Raw genomic sequence first — 19,440 nt, 5'->3', positions numbered from 1 at the left:
AGAACATTATCTCGGAAAGCAAAAATGGATATGTTTGAAGGAATAGTGGTTCCAACAATGTTGTATGGTTGCGAGGCGTAGCCTATGGATAGAGTTGTGCGGAGGAGGGTGGATGTACTGGAAATGAGATGTTTGAGGACAATATGTGGTGTGAGGTGGTTTGATCGAGTAAGTAATAATAGGATAAGAGAGATGTGTGGTGATAAAAAGAGTGTGGTTGAGAGAGCAGAAGAGGGTGTTTTGAAATGGTTTGGTCACATGGAGAGAATGAGTAAGGAAGGATTGACAAAGAGGATATATGTGTCACAGGTGGAGGGAACGAGGAGAAGTGGGAGACCAAATTGGAGGTGGAAAGATGGAGTGAAAAAGATTTTGAGTGATCAGGGCCTGAACATGCAGGAGGGTGAAAGGCGTGCAAGGAATAGAGTGATTTGGAACGATGTGGTATACCGGGGTTGACGTGCTGTCAGTGGATTGAACCAGGGCATGTGAAGTGTCTGGAGTAAACCATGGAAAGTTGTGTGGGGCCTGGATGTGGAAAGGGAGCTGTGGTTTCAGTGCATTATTACATGACAGCTAGAGACTGAGTGTGAACGAATGGGGCCTTTGTTGTCTTTCCTAGCGCTACCTTGCACACATGAGGGGGGAGGGGGTTGTTATTTCATGTGTGGCAAGGTGGCGATGGGAATGAATAAAGGCAGACTGTATGAATTATGTATATGTGGATATATGTATGTTTCTGTGTGTGTGTATATATGTATACGTTGAGATGTATAGGTATGTATATTTGCGTGTGTGGATGTGTATGTATATACATGTGTATGTGGGTGGGTTGGGCCATTCTTTCGTCTGTTTCCTTGGGCTACCTCGCTAATGCGGGAGACAGCTATTACCTTCAATTTTTGGCATTTTTCTCAGAAAAATAGATTTCCTTTAATAACTCATTATAAGAAGTATTTTTCATGCTCAATACAAAACTGGTGTTAAGATAATGTTTGGTGATGTTTATGACATTCAGTTAAGAAGTTAAATGAAGTCAGTTTTGAAATATTTATATTCCTCTGCATCGTATTTACTGTGTATGTATCAGTGACTAAGACCATTATGACATTTTCCATGATTATTTCAAGTATAGAAATGTTTGAATATTTTGTCTTTCAATTTTGAAACAAATATTTTTCAGCTAAAACTTTTTCTCAGAAATATAGATTTCCTTTAAATACTCATTATAAGAAGCATTTTTCATGCAGAATACAAATCTGGTGTTAAAATAACATTTATTTATCTTTTGGCATTCAATTAAGCAGTTAAATGCAAGTCAGTTTAGAAATATTTATGTTCCTTTGCATCATGTTTACTGTGCATGTATGAGTGACTGAGAGCATTATGGTATATTTTCCATGATTATTTCAAGTATAGAAGTGTTTGAATAATATATCTTTCAATTTTGAAACAAAAAATTTTTTCAGCTAAGAAATACCCTGAAGTATTACCTTCAGTTTTTGGTATATTCCCAGAGAAATAGATTTTCTTTAAAAACTCATTATAAGAAGTATTTTCCATACTGAATATAAATCTGGTGTTAAAATATCGTTTGGTTATCTTTACAACATTCGAATAAGCTGTTAAATGAAGTCAGTTTTAAAATGATTTCTGCTGCTAGGCATCATATTTACTGGGTATATATCAGTACCTTAGACCATTATGATATATTGTCCATGAATATTCTGAGAAGTGAATACAAATCTGTTGTTAAAATATCATTTCGTCATCTTTATGACATTCAATTAAGCTGTTAAATGAATTCAGTTTTGAATATTTTCTGATCTTTCCATCGTATTTACTGTGCATGTATCAGTGACTGAGAGGATTATGATATATTTTCTATGATTATTTCGAGTATAGAAGTGTTTGAATATTATATCGCTCAATTTTGAAACAAAAAATTTTTTCAGGTAAAAAATACCCTGAACTATTACCTTGAATTTTTGACATTTTTCTCAGAAAATACATTTCCTTTAAAAACTCATTGTAAGAAGTATTTTTCATGCTGAATACAAATCTGGTGTTAAAAAACCGTTTATTCCTCTTTATGGTATTTAATTATGCAGTTAAATGAAATCAATTTAGAAATATTTATGTTCCTTTTCATCGTATTTACTGTATATGGATCAGTGGCTGAGAGCATTATGATATATTTTCCATGATTATTTCTAATATAGAAGTGTTTGAATATTATATCTTTCAATTTTGAAACAGAAAAATTTTCGGCTAAAAAATACCATAAACTGTTACCTTGAATTTTTGGCATTTTACTCAAAAAAATAGATTTTCTTTAAAATCTCATTAGTAGAAGCATTTTTTATGCTTAATATAAATTCTGTGTTAATATAGCGTATAGTCGTGTTTATGACATTCAATTAAGCTGTTAAATGAAGCCAATTTTAAAATATTTTTGTTCGTTTGCATCGTATTTACTGAGCATGTATCAGTGACTGAGAGGATTATGATATATTTTCTATGATTATTTCAAGTACAGAAGTGTTTTAATATTATATCGTTCAATTTTGAAAGAAAAATTTTTTCAACTAAAAAATACCCTGAACTATTACCTTAGATTTTTGGCATTTTTCTCAGAAAATAGATTTCCTTTAAAAACTCATTATAAGAAGTATTTTTCATGCTGAATACAAATCTGGTGTTCAAAAACCGTTTATTCCTCTCTATGGTATTTAATTATGCAGTTAAATGAAATCAATTTAGAAATATTTATGTTCCTTTTCATCGTATTTACTGTATATGGATCAGTGGCTGAGAGCATTATGATATATTTTCCATGATTATTTCTAATATAGAAGTGTTTGAATATTATATCTTTCAATTTTGAAACAAAAAAATTTTTCTGCTAAAAAATACCCTGAACTGTTACCTTAAATTTTTGGCATTTTACTCAGAAAAATAGATTTTCTTTAAAATCTCATTAGTGGAAGCATTTTTCATGCTTAATACAAATTGTGTGTTAATATAGCATTTAGTCAAATTTATGACATTCAATTAAACTGTTAAATGAAGTCAATTTTAGGATATTTTTGTTCCTTTGCATCGTATTTACTGTGCATGTATCAGTGACTGAGAGGATTATGATATATTTTCTATGATTATCTCAAGTATGGAAGTGTTTGAATATTATACCGTTCAATTTTGAAACAAAAAATTTTTTCAGCTAAAAAATACCCTGAACTATTACCTTGAATTTATGGCATTTTTCTCAGAAAAATAGATTTCCTTTAAAAACTCATTAGAAGAAGTATTTTTCATGCTGAATACAAATCTGGTGTTAAAAAGACGTTTATCCCTCTTTATGGTATTCAATTATGCAGTTAGATGAAGTCAATTTAGAAAAATTTATGTTCCTTTGCATCGTATTTACTGTGTATGGATCAGTGGCTGAGAGCATTGTGATATATTTTCCACGATTATTTCAAATATAGTAGTGTTTGAAAATTATATCTTTCAATTTTTAAAGAAAAAATTTTTCGCCTAAAAAATACCCTGAACTATTACCTTGAATTTTTGGCATTTTTCTCAGAAAAAGAGATTTTCTTTAAAATCTCATTAGTAGAAGCATTTTATATACTTAATACAAATTGTGTGTTAATATAGCATTTAGTCATCTTTATGACATTCAGTTAAGCTGTTAAATGAAGTTAATTTTAGAATATTTTTGTTTGCATCGTATTTACTGTGCGTGTATCAGTGACTGAGAGGATTATGATATATTTTCTATGATTATTTCAAGTATAGAAGTGTTTGAATATAATATCGTTCAATTTTGAAACAAAAAATTTTTTCAGCTAAAAAATACCCTGAACTATTACCTTGAATTTTTGGCATTTTTCTCAGAAAATAGATTTCCTTTAAAAACTCATTATAAGAAGTATTTTTCATGCTGAATACAAATCTGGTGTTAAAAACACGTTTATTCCTCTTTATGGCATTTAATTATGCAGTTAAATGAAGTCAATTTAGAAATATTTATGTTCCTTTGCAACGTATATACTGTGTATGGATCTGTGGCTGAGAGCATTATGATATATTTTCCATGATTATTTCAAATATAGAAATGTTGGAATATTATATCTTTCAATTTTGAAAGGAAAAAATTTTTCGGCTAAAAATTACCCTGAACTATTACCTTGAATTTTTGACATTTTTCTCAGAAAAATAGATTTCCTTTAAAAACTCATTATAAGAAGTATTTTTCATGCTCAATACAAATCTGGTGTTAAAAAAGCATTTAATCCTCTTCTTGCATTTAATTATGCAGTTAAGTGAAGTCAATTTAGAAATATTTATGTTCCTTTGCATCGTATTTACTATGTATGGATCAGTGGCTGAGAACATTATGATATATTTTCCATGATTATTTCAAATATAGAAGTGTTTGAAAATAATATCTTTCAATTTCGAAATTAACAAATTTTTCGGCTAAAAAATGTCCTGAACTTTTACCTTGAATTTTTGGAATTTTTCTCAGAAAAATAGATTTTCTCTAAAATCTCATTAGTAGAAGCATTTTTCATGCTTAATACAAATTGTGTGTTAATATAGCGTTTAGTCGTCTTTATGACATTCAATTAAGCTGTTAAATGAAGTCAATTTTAGAATATTTTTGTTCCTTTGCATTGTATTTACTGTGCATGTATCAGTGACTAAGAGGATTATGATATATTTTCTATGATAATTTCAAGTATAGAAGTGTTTGAATATTATATCGTTCAATTTTGAAATAAAAAAATTTAAGTTAAAAAATACCCTAAACTATTACCTTGAATTTTTTGCATTTTTCTCAGAAAATAGATTTCCTTTAAAAACTCATTATGAGAAGTATTTTTGTTGCTGAATACAAATCTGGTTTTAAAAAACCGTTTATTCCTCTTTATGGCATTTAATTATGCAGTTAAATGAAGTCAATTTAGAAATATTTATGTTCCTTTCCATCGTATTTATTGTGTATGGATCAGTGGCTGAGAGCATTATGATATATTTTCCATGATTATTTCAAATATAGAAATGTTTGGATATTACATCTTTCAGTTTTGAAACAAAAACATTTTTCGGCTGAAAAATACCCTGAACTATTACCTTGAATTTTTGGCATTTTTCTCAGAAAAATAGATTTTCTTAAAAATCTCATTAGTAAAAGCATTTTTCATGCTTAATACAAATTGTGTGTTAATATAGCGTTTAGTCGTCTTCATGACATTCAATTAAGCTGTTAAATGAAGTCAATTTTAGAATATTTATGTTCCTTTGCATATTATTTACTGAGCATGTATCAGTGACTGAGAGGATTATGATATATTTTATATGATTATTTCAAGTATAGAAGTGTTTGAATATTATACCGTTCAATTTTGAAACAAAAAAATTTTTCAGCTAAAAAATGCCCTGAACTATTACCTTGAATTTTTGACATTTTTCTCAGAAAAATAGATTTCCTTTAAAAACTCATTATAAGAAGTACTTTTCATGCTGAATACAAATGTGGTGTTAAAAAAAACGTTTATTCCTCTTTATGGCATTTAATTATGCACTTAAATGAAGTCAATTTAGAAATATTTATGTTCCTTTGCATCGTATTTGCTGTGTATGGATCTGTGGCTGAGAGCATTATGATGTATTTTCCATGATTATTTCAAATATAGAAATGTTTGAATATTATATCTTTCAATTTTGAAAGAAAAAATTTTTTCGGCTAAAAAATACCCCTTAACTATTACCTTGAATTTTTGGCATTTTTCTCAGAAAAATAGATTTCCTTTAAAAACTCACTATAAGAAGTATTTTTCATGCTGAATACAAATTTGGTGTTAAAAAAACGTATATACCTCTTTATGGCATTTAAATATGCAGTTAAATGAAGTCAATTTAGAAATATTTATGTTCCTTTGCATCGTATTTACTGTGTATGGATCAGTGGCTGAGAGCATTATGATATATTTTCCATGATTATTTCAAATTATAGTAATGTTTGAAAATTATGTCTTTTAATTTTGAAAGAAGAAATGTTGCGGCTAAAAAATACCCTAAAGTGTTACCTTGAATTTTTGGCATTTTTCTCAGAAAATTAAATTTTCTTTAAAATCTCATTAGTAGAAGCATTTTTTTATGCTTAATACAAATTGTTTTAATATTGCATTTAGTTGTCTTTATGACATTCAATTAAGCTCTTAAATGAAGTCAATTTTAGAATATTTATGTTCCTATGCATCGTATTTACTGTGCATGTATCAGTAACTGAGAGGATTATGATATATTTTCTATGATTATTTCAAGTATAGAAGTTTTTGAGTATTATGTCGTTCAATTTTAAAACAAAAAATTTTTCAGGTAAAAAATACCCTGAAGTATTACCTTTAATTTTTTGTATTTTTCTCTGAAAAATAGATTTCCTTTAAAAACTCATGATAAGAAGTATTTTTCATGCTGAATACAAATCTGGTGTTAAAAAAACGTTTCTTCCTCTTTATGGCATCTAATTATGCAGTTAAATGAAGTCAATTTAGAAATATTTATGTTCCTTTGCATCGTATTTACTGTATATGGATCATTGGCTGAGAGCATTATGATATATTTTCCATGATTATTTCAAATATAGAAGTGTTTGAATATCATATCTTTCAATTTTTAAAGAAAAAAATTTTTCGGCTAAAAAATTCCCTGAAGTATAATCTTGAATTTTTGGCATTTTTCTCAGAAAAATAGATTTTCTTTAAAAGCTCATTAGTAGAAGCATTTTTCTTGGTTAATATAAATTGTGTGTTAATATAGCATTTAGTCGTCTTTATGACATTCAATTAAGCTGTTAAATGAAGTCAATTTTAGAATATTTTTGTTCCTTTGCATCGTATTTACTGTGCATGTATCAGTGACTGAGAGGATTATGATATATTTTCTATGATTATTTCAAATATAGAAGTGTTTGAATATGATATCGTTCAATTTTGAAACAAAATATTTTTTCAGCTAAAAAATACCCTGAACTATTACCTTGAATTTATGGCATTTTTCTCAGAAAAATAGATTTCCTTTAAAAACTCATGATAAGAAGTATGTTTCATGCTGAATACAAATGTGGTGTTAAAAAAGCGTTTATTCCTCTTTATGGCATTTAATTATGCAGTTAAATGAAGTCAATTTAGAAATATTTATGTTCCTTTTCAATGTATTTACTGTGTATGGAACCGTGGCTGAGAGCATTATGATATATTTTCCATGATTATTTCAAATATAAAAGTGTTTGAATATTATATCTTTCAATTTTGAAACAAAAACATTTTCCGGCTAAAAATTACACTGAACTATTACCTTGAATTTTTGGCATTTTACTCAGAAAAATAGATTTTCTTTAAAATCTCATTAGTAGAAGCATTTTTCATGCACAATACAAATTGTGTTTTAATATAGCGTTTAGTCGTCTTTATGACATTCAATTAAGCTGTTAAATGAAGTCAATTTTAGAATATTTTTGTTCCTTTGCATCGTATTTACTGTGCATCTATCAGTGACTGAGAGGATTATGATATGTTTTCTATTATTACTTCAAGTATAGAAGTGTTTGAATATTGTATCGTTCAATTTTGAAAAAAAAAAAATTTCTGCTAAAAAATACCCTGAACTATTACCTTGAATTTTTGGCATTTTTCTCAGAAAATAGATTTCCTTTAAAAACTCATTGTGAGAAGTATTTTTCATGCTGAATACAAATCTGGTGTTAAAAAAAACTTTTATTCCATTTATGGCATTTAATTATGCATTTGAATGAAGTCAATTTAGAAATATTTATGTTCCTTTGCATTGTATTTACTGTGTATGGATTAGTGGCTGAGAGCATTATGATATATTTTCCATGATTATTTCAAATATGGAAATGTTTGAATATTACATCTTTCAGTTTTGAAACAAAAACATTTTTCGGCTAAAAAATACCCCGAATTTTTGGTATTTTTCTCAGAAAAATGGATTTTCTTTAAAATGTCATTAGTAGAAGCATTTTTCATGCTTAATACAAATTGTGTGTTAATATAGCGTTTAGTCGTCTTTATGACATTCAATTAAGCTGTTAAATGAAGTCAATTTTAGAATATTTTTGTTCCTTTGAATCGTATTTACTGTGCACGTGTCAGTGACTGAGAGGATTATGATATATTTTCTATGATTATTTCAAGTATAGAAGTGTTTGAATATTATATCGTTCAATTTTGAAACAAAAAAAATTTTCAGCTAAAAAATACCCTGAACTATTACCTTGAATTTATGGCATTTTTCTCAGAAAAATAGATTTCCTTTAAAAACTCATTATAAGGAGTATTTTTCTTGCTGAATGCAAATCTGGTGTTAAAAAAACGTTTATTCCTCTTTATGGCATTTAATTATGCAGTTGAATGAAGTCAATTTAGAAATATTTATGTTCCTTTGCATCGTATTTACTGTGTATGGATCAGTGGCTGAGAGCATTATGATATATTTTCCATGATTATTTCAAGTATAGAAATATTTAAATATTATATCTTTCAATTTTGAAAGAAAAAAAATTTTCGGCTAAAAGATACCCTGAACTATTACCTTGAATTTTTGGCATTTTTCTCAGAAAAAGAGATTTTCTTTAAAATCTCATTAGTAGAAGCATTTTCCATGCTTAATACAAATTGTGTGACAATATAGCGTTTAGTCGTCTTTATGACATTCAATTAAGCTGTTAAATGAAGTCAATTTTAGAATATTTTTGTTCATTTGCGTCGTATTTACTGTGCATGTATCAGTGACTGAGAGGATTATATATTTTCTATGATTATTTCAAGTATAAAAGTGTTTGATAATTATATCTTTTAATTTTGAAACAAAAAATTTTTTCAGCAAAAAAATACCTTGAATTTTTGGCATTTTTCTCAGAAAAATAGATTTCCTTTAAAAACTCATTATAAGAAGTATTTTTCATGCTGAATACAAATCTGGTGTTAAAAAAACGTTTATTCCTCTTTATGACATTCACTTAAGCTGTTAAATGAAGTCAATTTAGAAATATTTATGTTCCTTTGCATCGTATTTACTGTGTATGGATCAGTGGCTGAGAGCATTATGATATATTTTCCATGATTATTTCAAATATAGAAGTGTTTGAAAATTATATCTTTCAATTTTGGAAGAAAAAAATTTTTCGGCTGAAAAATACCCTGAACTATTACCTTGAATTTCTGGCATTTTTCTCAGAAAATTAGATTTCCTTTAAAAACTCATTATAAGGAGTATTTTTCATGCTGAATACAAATCTGGTGTTAAAAAAACGTTTATTCCTCTTAATGGCATTTAATTATGCGGTTAAATGAAGTCAATTTAGAAATATTTATGTTCCTTTGCGTCGTATTTACTGTGTATGGATCATTGGCTGAGAGCATTATAATATATTTTCCATGATTATTTCAAATATATAAATATTTGAATATTATATCTTTCAATTTTGAAAGAAAAAATTTTTTCGGCTAAAAGATACCCTGAACTATTAACTTGAATTTTTGGCATTTTTCTCAGAAAAATAGATTTTCTTTAAAATCTCATTAGTAGAAGCATTTTTCGTGCTTATTTCAAATTGTGTTAATATAGCGTTTATGACATTCAATTAAGCTGTTAAATGAAGTCAATTTTAAATATTTTTGTTCATTTGCGTCCTATTTACTGTGCATGTATCAGTGACTGAGAGGATTACGATATATTTTCTATGAATTCTTGAATTTTTGTCATTTTTCTCAGAAAAGTAGATTTTCTTTAAAATCTCATTAGTACAAGCATTTTTTATGCTTAATACAAATTGTGTGTTAATATAGCATTTAGTCGTCTTTATGACATTCAATTAAGCTGTTAAATGAAGTCAAGTTTAGAATATTTTTGTTCCTTTGCATCGTATTTACTGTGTATGGATCAGTGACTGAGAGCATTATGATGTATTTTCCATGATTATTTCAAATATAGAAGTGTTTGAATATTTATCTTTCAGTTTTGAAACAAAAAAAAATTTCAGCTAAAAAAAAAAAACCTGAACTATTACCTTGAGTTTTTGGCATTTTTCTCAGAAAAGTAGATTTTCTTTAAAATCTCATTAGTAGAAGCATTTTTCATGCTTAATACAAATTGTGTGTTAATGTAGCATTTAGTCGTCTTCATGACATTCAATTAAGCTGTTAAATGAAGTCAATTTTAGAATATTTATGTTCCTTTGCATCTTATTTACTGTGCATGTAACAGTGACTGAGAGGATTATGATATATTTTCTATGATTATTTCAAGGATAGAAGTGTTTGAATATTATATCGTTCAATTTTGAAACAAAAATTTTTTTCAGTTAAAAAGATACCCTGAACTATTACCTTGAATTTTTGGCATTTTTCTCGGAAAATAGATTTCCTTTAAAAACTCATTATAAGAAGTATTTTTCATGCTGAATACAAATTTGGTTTTAAAAAAAATTTTACTCCTCTTTATGGCATTTAATTATGCAGTTAAATGAAGTCAATTTAGAAATATTTATGTTCGTTTGCATCTTATTTACTATGTATGGATCTGTGGCTGTGACCATTATGGTATATTTTCCATGATTATTTCAAATATAGAAGTGTTTGAATATTATATCTTTCAATTTTGAAACAAAAAAATTTTTCAGCTAAAAAATACCCCGAACTATTACCTTGAATTTTTGGCGTTTTTCTCAGAAAAATAGATTTTCTTTAAAATCTCATTAGTGGAAGCAATTTTCATGCTTAATACAAATTGTGTGTTAATATAGCGTTTTGTCATCTTTATGACATTCAATTAAGCTGTTAAATGAAGTCAATTTTAGAATGTTTTTGTTCCTGTGCATCGTATTTACTGTGGCTGTATCAGTGACTGAGAGGGTTATGATATATTTTGTATGATTATTTCAAGTATAGAAGTGTTTGAATATTATATCGTTCAATTTTGAAACAAAATTTTTTTCAGGAAAAAAATACCCTGAACTATATTATCTTCAATTTTTTGGCATTTTTCTCAGAGAAATAGATTTCCTTTAAAAGCTCATTATAAGAAGTTTTTTATGCTGAATACAAATCTGGTGTTAGAAAAACGTTTATTCGTCTTTTTGGCATTGAATTAAGCAGTTGAATGAAGTCAATTTCGAAATATTTATTATCCTTTGCATCGTATTTACTGTGTATGTATCAGTGACTGAGAGGATTATGATATATTTTCCATGATTATTTCAAATATAGAAGTGTTTGAATATTACATCTTACAGTTTTGAAAAAAAAAAAAATTCAGCTGAAAAATACCCTGAAGTATTACCTTGAATTTTTGGCATTTTTCTCAGAAAAATAGATTTCCTTTAAGATTAGTATTTTTCATACTGAATACAAATCCGGTGTTGAAATGACGTTTAGTTGTCTTTATGGCATTCAATTAAGCTGTTAAATGAAGTCAATTTCAAAATATTTTTTGCCTCATTGCATTGTATTTCTGGTTGTGTATCGGTAACTTAGAGCATTATGATATATTTTCCATGATTATTTCAAGTATAGAAGTGCTTCAATGTTTTATATTTCAATTTTGAAACAAAAAATTTTTTTAGTTAAAAAATATCCTGAACTGTCAGCTTCAGTTTTTTGCATTTTTGTCAGAAAAATAGATTTCCTTTAAAAACCCATTATCAGAAGTACTTTTCATGCTGAATACAACTCTGGTGTTAAAATATCATTTAATTGTCTTTATGACATTCAATTAAGTGTTTAAATGAAGTCAATTTCAAAATATTTTCTGATTTGCATTGTATTTACTGGGTACGAATCAGTAACTGAGGGCATTATGATATATTTTCCATGATTATTTCAAGTATAGATGTGTTTGAATATTTTATCTTTCAATTTTGAAACAAAAAGATTTTAGGACCTAAAAAAATCCCTAAGTTAATATTACCTTCAGTTTTTGGTATTTGTCTAATTTTGGTATTTGTCTCACCAAAATAGATTTTATTATAAGTATTTTTCCTGCTGAATACAAATATGGTGTTAAAATAACATTTAGTCCTCTTAATGACCCATAATTAAGCTGTTAAATGAAGTCAAGTTTAGAATATTTCTGCTTCATTGCATCATATTTAATCAGTATGTTTTGGTAACTGAGAGCATTATGATATATTTTCCATTATTATTTCAAGTATAGAAGGGTTTGAATATCTTATCTTTCAGTTTTGAAACAAAAAGTATTTTGAGCTAAAAAATACCACTAAACTATTCAGGGCCGTATCTAAGGGAAATAGTGCCTATGGCAAGCACTGAAATTGCACCCCTGGCTTGATTAGAAATGTACGTACAGGGGATGTATATAAGAATCTATACAGTGTAATTATAAACTGTTGAAGTGTTAGGCCAAACTTTAATTTATGTAAACTCTTAAAGACATAAAGACATTTGATCAAAATTGTAACGTAGAAGCAGAAATGGAACTGATAATAGGAAAATATTAGTATAATTGAAAAGTAGGCGAGTTTCTATTTTATCTCACAAAAGCAAACCATTAAAAATGTCACTCGGGTAGCATATGTAAAAAACCAAGCCTGTTGAGTGGTCCCCCCCACCTTCAAGTGGCACCCAGGGCACCTGCCCTACCTGCCATACCCTCGATACACCACTGCAAGTAATCTAACCAGACTTTCTAAAGGCATCATGGTATTCTTTGCTGAATATGAAATTACACACTGACAGGAAACTTCACACCTTTTAATAGCAAGCCAGATATTTAGTGTGTTTTTGATATATTCGATCATTTACAAAGATTTACTTAGAGACTGTCATTAGATTTAAGGAAATGGGAGCAAGTATTTCTTTGTAGGTACTTGGAAATATAGTGTGCATCATTATATTAGGTTATTACATTTTAATTTTTTTCATAAGTACATTGTCATTCACAGATCAAAAACATAAAAACTAAATCACCTGTGTTCCAAAGTTGTTTTAAAACATACTCTAGGAAAATGCAGTGCGATATGGTTTTATGGAAAGCAGCCATACAGCATAAATTTATCTCCAGTAACAGTGACTGTTTTCCTATAAATCTGTGACAGCATTGTAAAGTAAATTACAGCATGGTTGCTATGTCAATAAGATTCCTTGATATTGAAACTCGCCAAGTAAGAGTTCTCACTATCATTAATCGTAAACAGGCTGTGGCCTGGAGATTTTAAATACGGTACTCTTACCATTTACCTGGCAAGATAGTAATTAACAGCATAATTAGTCTTTTGGTAACTAGTAATCGTTCTGAGAGCCCTACTTGCATGGTTTGCAGTTTTATGTTTGTTTTGATGGAATGAATCACGAAGCAAGTGAGGCTAAATTTTGGTGAGTGAATGGATTGTCTGCAGTGGATGCTAAGGGATCCTTTTTACTTTAAAACTGGTGCCTGTAAGTGTTCTGACTGCATTTAGTTTGTTTATACCAATTGTGTTGATGTTTGTGGAGTAAGGAGTAAATGTCGTGTGTGTAGCATGTGATACCCAGCATAGGTATAGTTCTGTTGAGTGGGAGGTTGGTCTTTCATCATTATGGGAGGGTGAAAGTTGGCTTGTAACTGTCAGGTCAAGAGGTTACTTGTAAATTTCTGTGGGAATGCTGACAATCTGTTTTGAGTAAGACAGTGAGCTATTTGTATTATGTACTGCTGCATTTTGTTGTTATTGCTTCAGTAGTATCATGGTGTTGGGGTGTGATTTTCAGGTTATCTGCATGCAAGAGGATTTTACACTATGGTCTACAGTTGGTGACGTGAGGGCACATGGAAAGATATTGAAGAGAACTATTCCCTAAGGCACCTTGTTGAAGTGAATTTAAGTGTGTGTGTGTGTGTGTGTGTTTTATCACATCATACAATCATCTTTTGAAGCTCATTATGTCATCATAAATGTATAGCCTCAGTTACTGTATTGAGGAAATGTGGTATGTATAGCACGCTGCTCCCTCAAGACATGCAGGTGACAAGTGTTTTAGTACACCTTGGCTCTTTAAGTTTGTTAAACCCTAAGAAGACTGGTAAAATTCTTGCCTAAATTGTACCATCGTATTAGTTGTTTATTTCCACTGGATATATTGATATCTTTTCTCTTTCTGTGTCATGTATGTTGACAGGATGTTAATGAGAATAGAGAACTTTTAAGGTAAGTTTGATATACTCAAGAGAGTCAGATTATGTGGTGTTTGGTAATTGCCTGTGATTCTTTAAATTTTTGTTGAAATAAATGCTTATTTAATGTTTTAATATAGTTTCACAATAATTTGGTGTGTAGCTTTCTTGTTCCAAAGTCATTTTGTCCAATATCTATGACAAGGCACTGTAGCAAAGAGCAGACAGCCTCCTGTCTATGCAGATGTTAGCATGACTAGCTTTTATGAATATGCAATCCATTTAGGTGGAAAGTGTAATTTTAGTACCATTGATCTGGCAAAAAAACAGCAACACTGTAAATGGGAAATGCATACATATTTTTGCTGAAGGTTGGTTTTATCATTTTTTATAATGACAGTACTTGAGGATCACACACAATGACTTTGAAAGCTTTAGGATAGTACTTGAGGATCATTCAGAAAGACATTGAAAGCCTTAGGAACTATTGCACAAGTTACTTTGAAAGCTTTGGGATAGTACTTGAGAATCATTCAGAAAGACATTGAAAGCTTTAGGAACTATTGCACAAGTTAATCTGCACTTTTAAGTCTTTCAGTCACCCTACTGGAATCTCCTTTCGGATACATACTTAACTAGTCTACCCTAAGATATAGCTATCCTTAACCATCACAAAGGTAGCCCGTCCAGACCCATACAGTACTACTGAAGACATAAAAGTGAACTTTAGCTTTCTAGTATTTGCATCAATACACCCACCATGACTTTGCTGTTTGGAGATGGGATATTATATGAAGCTTGTAAAGACAGTGGATTATAGACACCCATATGTGATGTATTTTTTCCCCATATTCTGGCCAGAACAAGTGACAAAGATTTGCTGCAAGAGAACCAGTAAGAACTTTGAGATCTTTCCAAATGCAGCTAACTGTCTGGTTTTTCCTCCAAAAGTACAATGTGCAGCGATCTTACAGGACTTGGTAAAATGGTTACCGGGTGGGTTGAAAATCAGTTAAAGGAACCCATTAGATTCTCATGAAATTTTATTGGAATACTGGTCATAACATACATTTCAGTCCTTGTCTACTTTACCTACACCATCGATTCCATGTGCCCAACATGTCCCATTGCATTTCCCTACATATCTATTGTGACTTAGAGCACCATATGAAAAAAATGCTGAACAGAATCACCCTTGAAAATATTAATTTTTGGTTGTGATTACATTTGATGCTCCTAAGCATTACATTACAATGCACCCATGCACATACATTTTATGTAAATATGATGTTTCCGTGTTACATCGAAATAGTCAAGGTGTACATTCAAACAGTTTGTAATAAAAGCCAATGATGTTTGAACCCTAGAATAAGCATCATACTGTTAAAAGTGTCTGATATCTGGTTGAGGTACATTACCAGTTTAGCTACAAATGGAAACCAGGTTTAGATGATGAGTAAATTTGTTCTGCATTAATGGCTTAAAATACAGGGAAAGAAAAAAATAGGCTTTGCAGTATGATTTTGATATTTATATTGCATGCTGTGATGTTATATAAGATAACAGTGATGATAGTTTTGAGTATTAGGAAAATGTGGGGTCAACTGATCTGAAAACAAACATGGGAAATCAAAAAGAAATATGAAAACCTCACCTAACCGAAACTTCCGAGAATTATAGTTGAAATATACCACCTTTTGTAGTTTGCTTGTAGTTGTTACAGGGAATGGAGTGGCTACTTCTGGGGTCACTGGGAAGCAGTGACAGTTAAGTGGTGTAGTAGCTGGCATCAGTTAACTTGGTTGACATTCATTTGTAGTTGATCTTAATCATGGGGTTGTGGGGTGTATTTCTACTATAACACTGAAGATCATGGTAAATCTCATCTTTTAGGACGTTTAGATAAAGTATTGATTCTATTGGTTTCTTTTTACAAGTGTTACATTTACATTTACTTCAATTAACTCTACATTTTCACTGATATTCAAAACCCGTCCCTATCGCTTTATGCAGTATCATAGGAAAGAAAAATCTTCAGGTCACAGTATGAAACTACTATGCTCTCTCTGAACACTATACTACCCTTGCAAAACAAAATTACTCATGTCTATAGGTAGTTTCATGCGTGACTGTATCCAGTTTGATCCTTATCCTTCCGTGAAGTTGCTGTGATGATGTGATATCTGGACCATAAAGTGACTGAAGACATATTAGATATTTGTAACCTCTGTCATTGCAGTGTGCTTAGAGACATGAAGCACTCTCCTGCTGGGCCAACATTACAAGGTTGGACAGAAGAAATTTGAGCTTTATGATATGAATGACTTACCCTCAGATATTTTCACATTCTTGAAGAGAAACACAATGACTTTACTAATTTATTTTTGAGTCCACATCATATTTATATATTCTGACTTCTCTGCTATAGTTTCAATAAAGATGAATGATATTATGCATAATTGCACATACTGTACACACATCTCAACCAAAAGGGAGGCTGCTCTTTCTGGTATACATACACACATCCTTCTCATCTCCCTTTGAGAATCATCACTACCACTTTGGTAGTCTTGGTTTAACATCATTACTATAGTTTATTTCTCTATGCTCATATACTTATTGATATCCTATCATATATTGTAAATTATATAGATTAATAAAATATATACTGTATATTCCAGAACTTGGATATGGTTTAATGAACAATGAAGTTTTAGTTGAAGGAATGGATTTGTAATAGCTTAGCCTACATATTTGTTTATATATATATATATATATATATATATATATATATATATATATATATATATATATATATATATATATGCAGACACGTGTTCCAACACTGCCTGCAAGGGTTAACATCATGAGTGGGAAGTCACCATCTCCAAGGGTGTGTCAATGTGGACGGAAACAAGTATAGTGTAGCCTTGAAAATGAAATAAGCTCCATTCCATTGATACTGAGGTTGCATAACTAATTTTATTTGAATATTCAACCACAGGACCCCTTTTATGGAGAAGCAGAAAAGAATTGAGATGTCTCTTTAAAGCAACAAGGTCTTCAGCGAAACTGTACATACTCCTTTTCGTCTAGTGACAATGATACCATTGATACTACCTGGTAGTTAGCTGGTGAAGGTGACTTCTTTGTCGGCTTAACCACTGTAGGCATCAGTATGGTAACGCCATTTTATATATATATATATATATATATATATATATATATATATATATATATATATATATATATATATATATATATATTTTAGCATATTATCATTATGAGAGAAATGTTTCATATTATATTTCTGTTCATGAGTTTAGTATATAACATGCTGTCAGCCAATTTCATTGATTTTGTTTGTAAAGAAAATAGTGTAGGCTTTTCTATATCTGCTAAGTAGTTGCTCTCATTTGCCATATCTTTATTACTGATTAGAAAGGTTCTTTCTTGTTGTACCCTTTTTGATTCTACATGATAAAAAATGTAATTCAAAGTGAATCATACTGATTTAACAATTAAGAGAATGTGATGTTTTTATATGAAATCACATTATATTTCTCAGTATGGTTGATATCATTGATACTCCTGTATAAAGTATTGGTTGGACTTTTTGCTACAGCCTTATAGAGTAACCACTTTCTCGTTTAGTCTTGATGTGTGCCAATATTGTACTCCTTCATGACAGCAGATTCACATACATTTCTGCTGCCGCTGTTGCTGCTGCTGCACACTTTTGATACCAGAGTGCCAAAAATTCTCACCAACACTGGCACCATGCACCTCAAAGTGACTATGGTGTATCCACTCCATCATTAACTCTTTTCGGTTCTTGTGTAAAGGTTCAGTATTCATCTCCACTGAATACCCCTTCTGTATTTCATTCTTTTTTACTGCATTAGAGATGGAATAATTAAAGGCTCACATCAGTGATGGATACACAAGGATCTTACTTCATGAACTGAGTAAATAGATAATGAGGGTGTTGATACTTCCAGATGGTTCATTATCCTGTGCATGGACCTCTGATATTGTGGACCATACCTAGTGTGTGGGATCATGAAGATTTATTAAGATCATTAATTGTTACTCTAATTACACTTTTTCTACTTCTTAAGGTGTTTGTTAGTCCCCTTAAACATTTATACAACTATAACATATCCCAGAGGTTTATCGCCCAGAAATACTGATGAAGCTTTTCATGAAGCCAGTTTGTTCATCAGAGGATGGGCCTTTCTTACAAAACGATTACCCAAATTCAGGTAATTTGCCCTTATTGGAGTCCCAAGAGTACAAAGGCAAGTGTCACATCACAAAGAATATGTTGAAAGTGATATTATTCTGAAATTAGCAGAGGTACAATATATGTTTAAGACACATTTCATGATATTTGAGACAAATTAAGGAAAGCTGTTGAACATATACAATAGATTATTTAAGATGTTATTGTTTAACATACATTGTTTAAAGGTAGTCTGTTGAAAGTTCTTTAAAAATTGTTAGAGAAAGGAGAGGATATACTTTGTTAATAATTTCTAGGAAAAGAGTTATATAAAGAAACCGCAGTGAAGCTAACATTTGCCTTTGTACATGTCATTCCTTACCAATGAATCACGGAATATTTTCAGTGCGTGGTTTCTTGCCTTCATAAATTTATTGTTAAGGTATATAAAGTTTAGATCTGTAAAGTCCTGTAGCAGGAGAGTTTTTAGTAGGTTATGGATTAAAGAGCATTTTAATTCATTTATGGCTAGAAAATTGTCCAACACTATTTTTTCAACTCAATATTTCTTTCTTTTTATTCCTCTTAATTAAATTCTCATAGTTTTAGCTTCTCATGAATTATGAGCATGTCCCGAGGTGTGATAATCAATTCTTGACTTATACCCATTACTTAGTGTACATATGATCCGCTTGTCTTATTTTTCATAAAGTTATCTAATAAAAATTTAGTTTTTCATTTAACCTCATGCAGTATACTATGCTTAGTAGTGTTAAAGAACCAAGTGTGTGTGTTGATAATTACCTATGTGTACAGTATGGGACAGAGTTCTGCACTCATGGGTGATCATCGAGTGTGCCTTTTTTCCTCTATATATGCTTTGGAAGGGAACAATAAATTTTGGAGCCCTTAACACTCATCCTCACTCATCTATCATACTCACGATTTACCCAATACTTGCTACATTCACAGTAATTCTACTATTACGTCACTTTATTCAGCTTAGTTAT

This window comes from Panulirus ornatus, chromosome 15, assembly GCF_036320965.1.
Source record: "Panulirus ornatus isolate Po-2019 chromosome 15, ASM3632096v1, whole genome shotgun sequence".
Taxonomy (NCBI): domain Eukaryota; kingdom Metazoa; phylum Arthropoda; class Malacostraca; order Decapoda; family Palinuridae; genus Panulirus; species Panulirus ornatus.
This window is presented reverse-complemented; position numbering follows the sequence as displayed.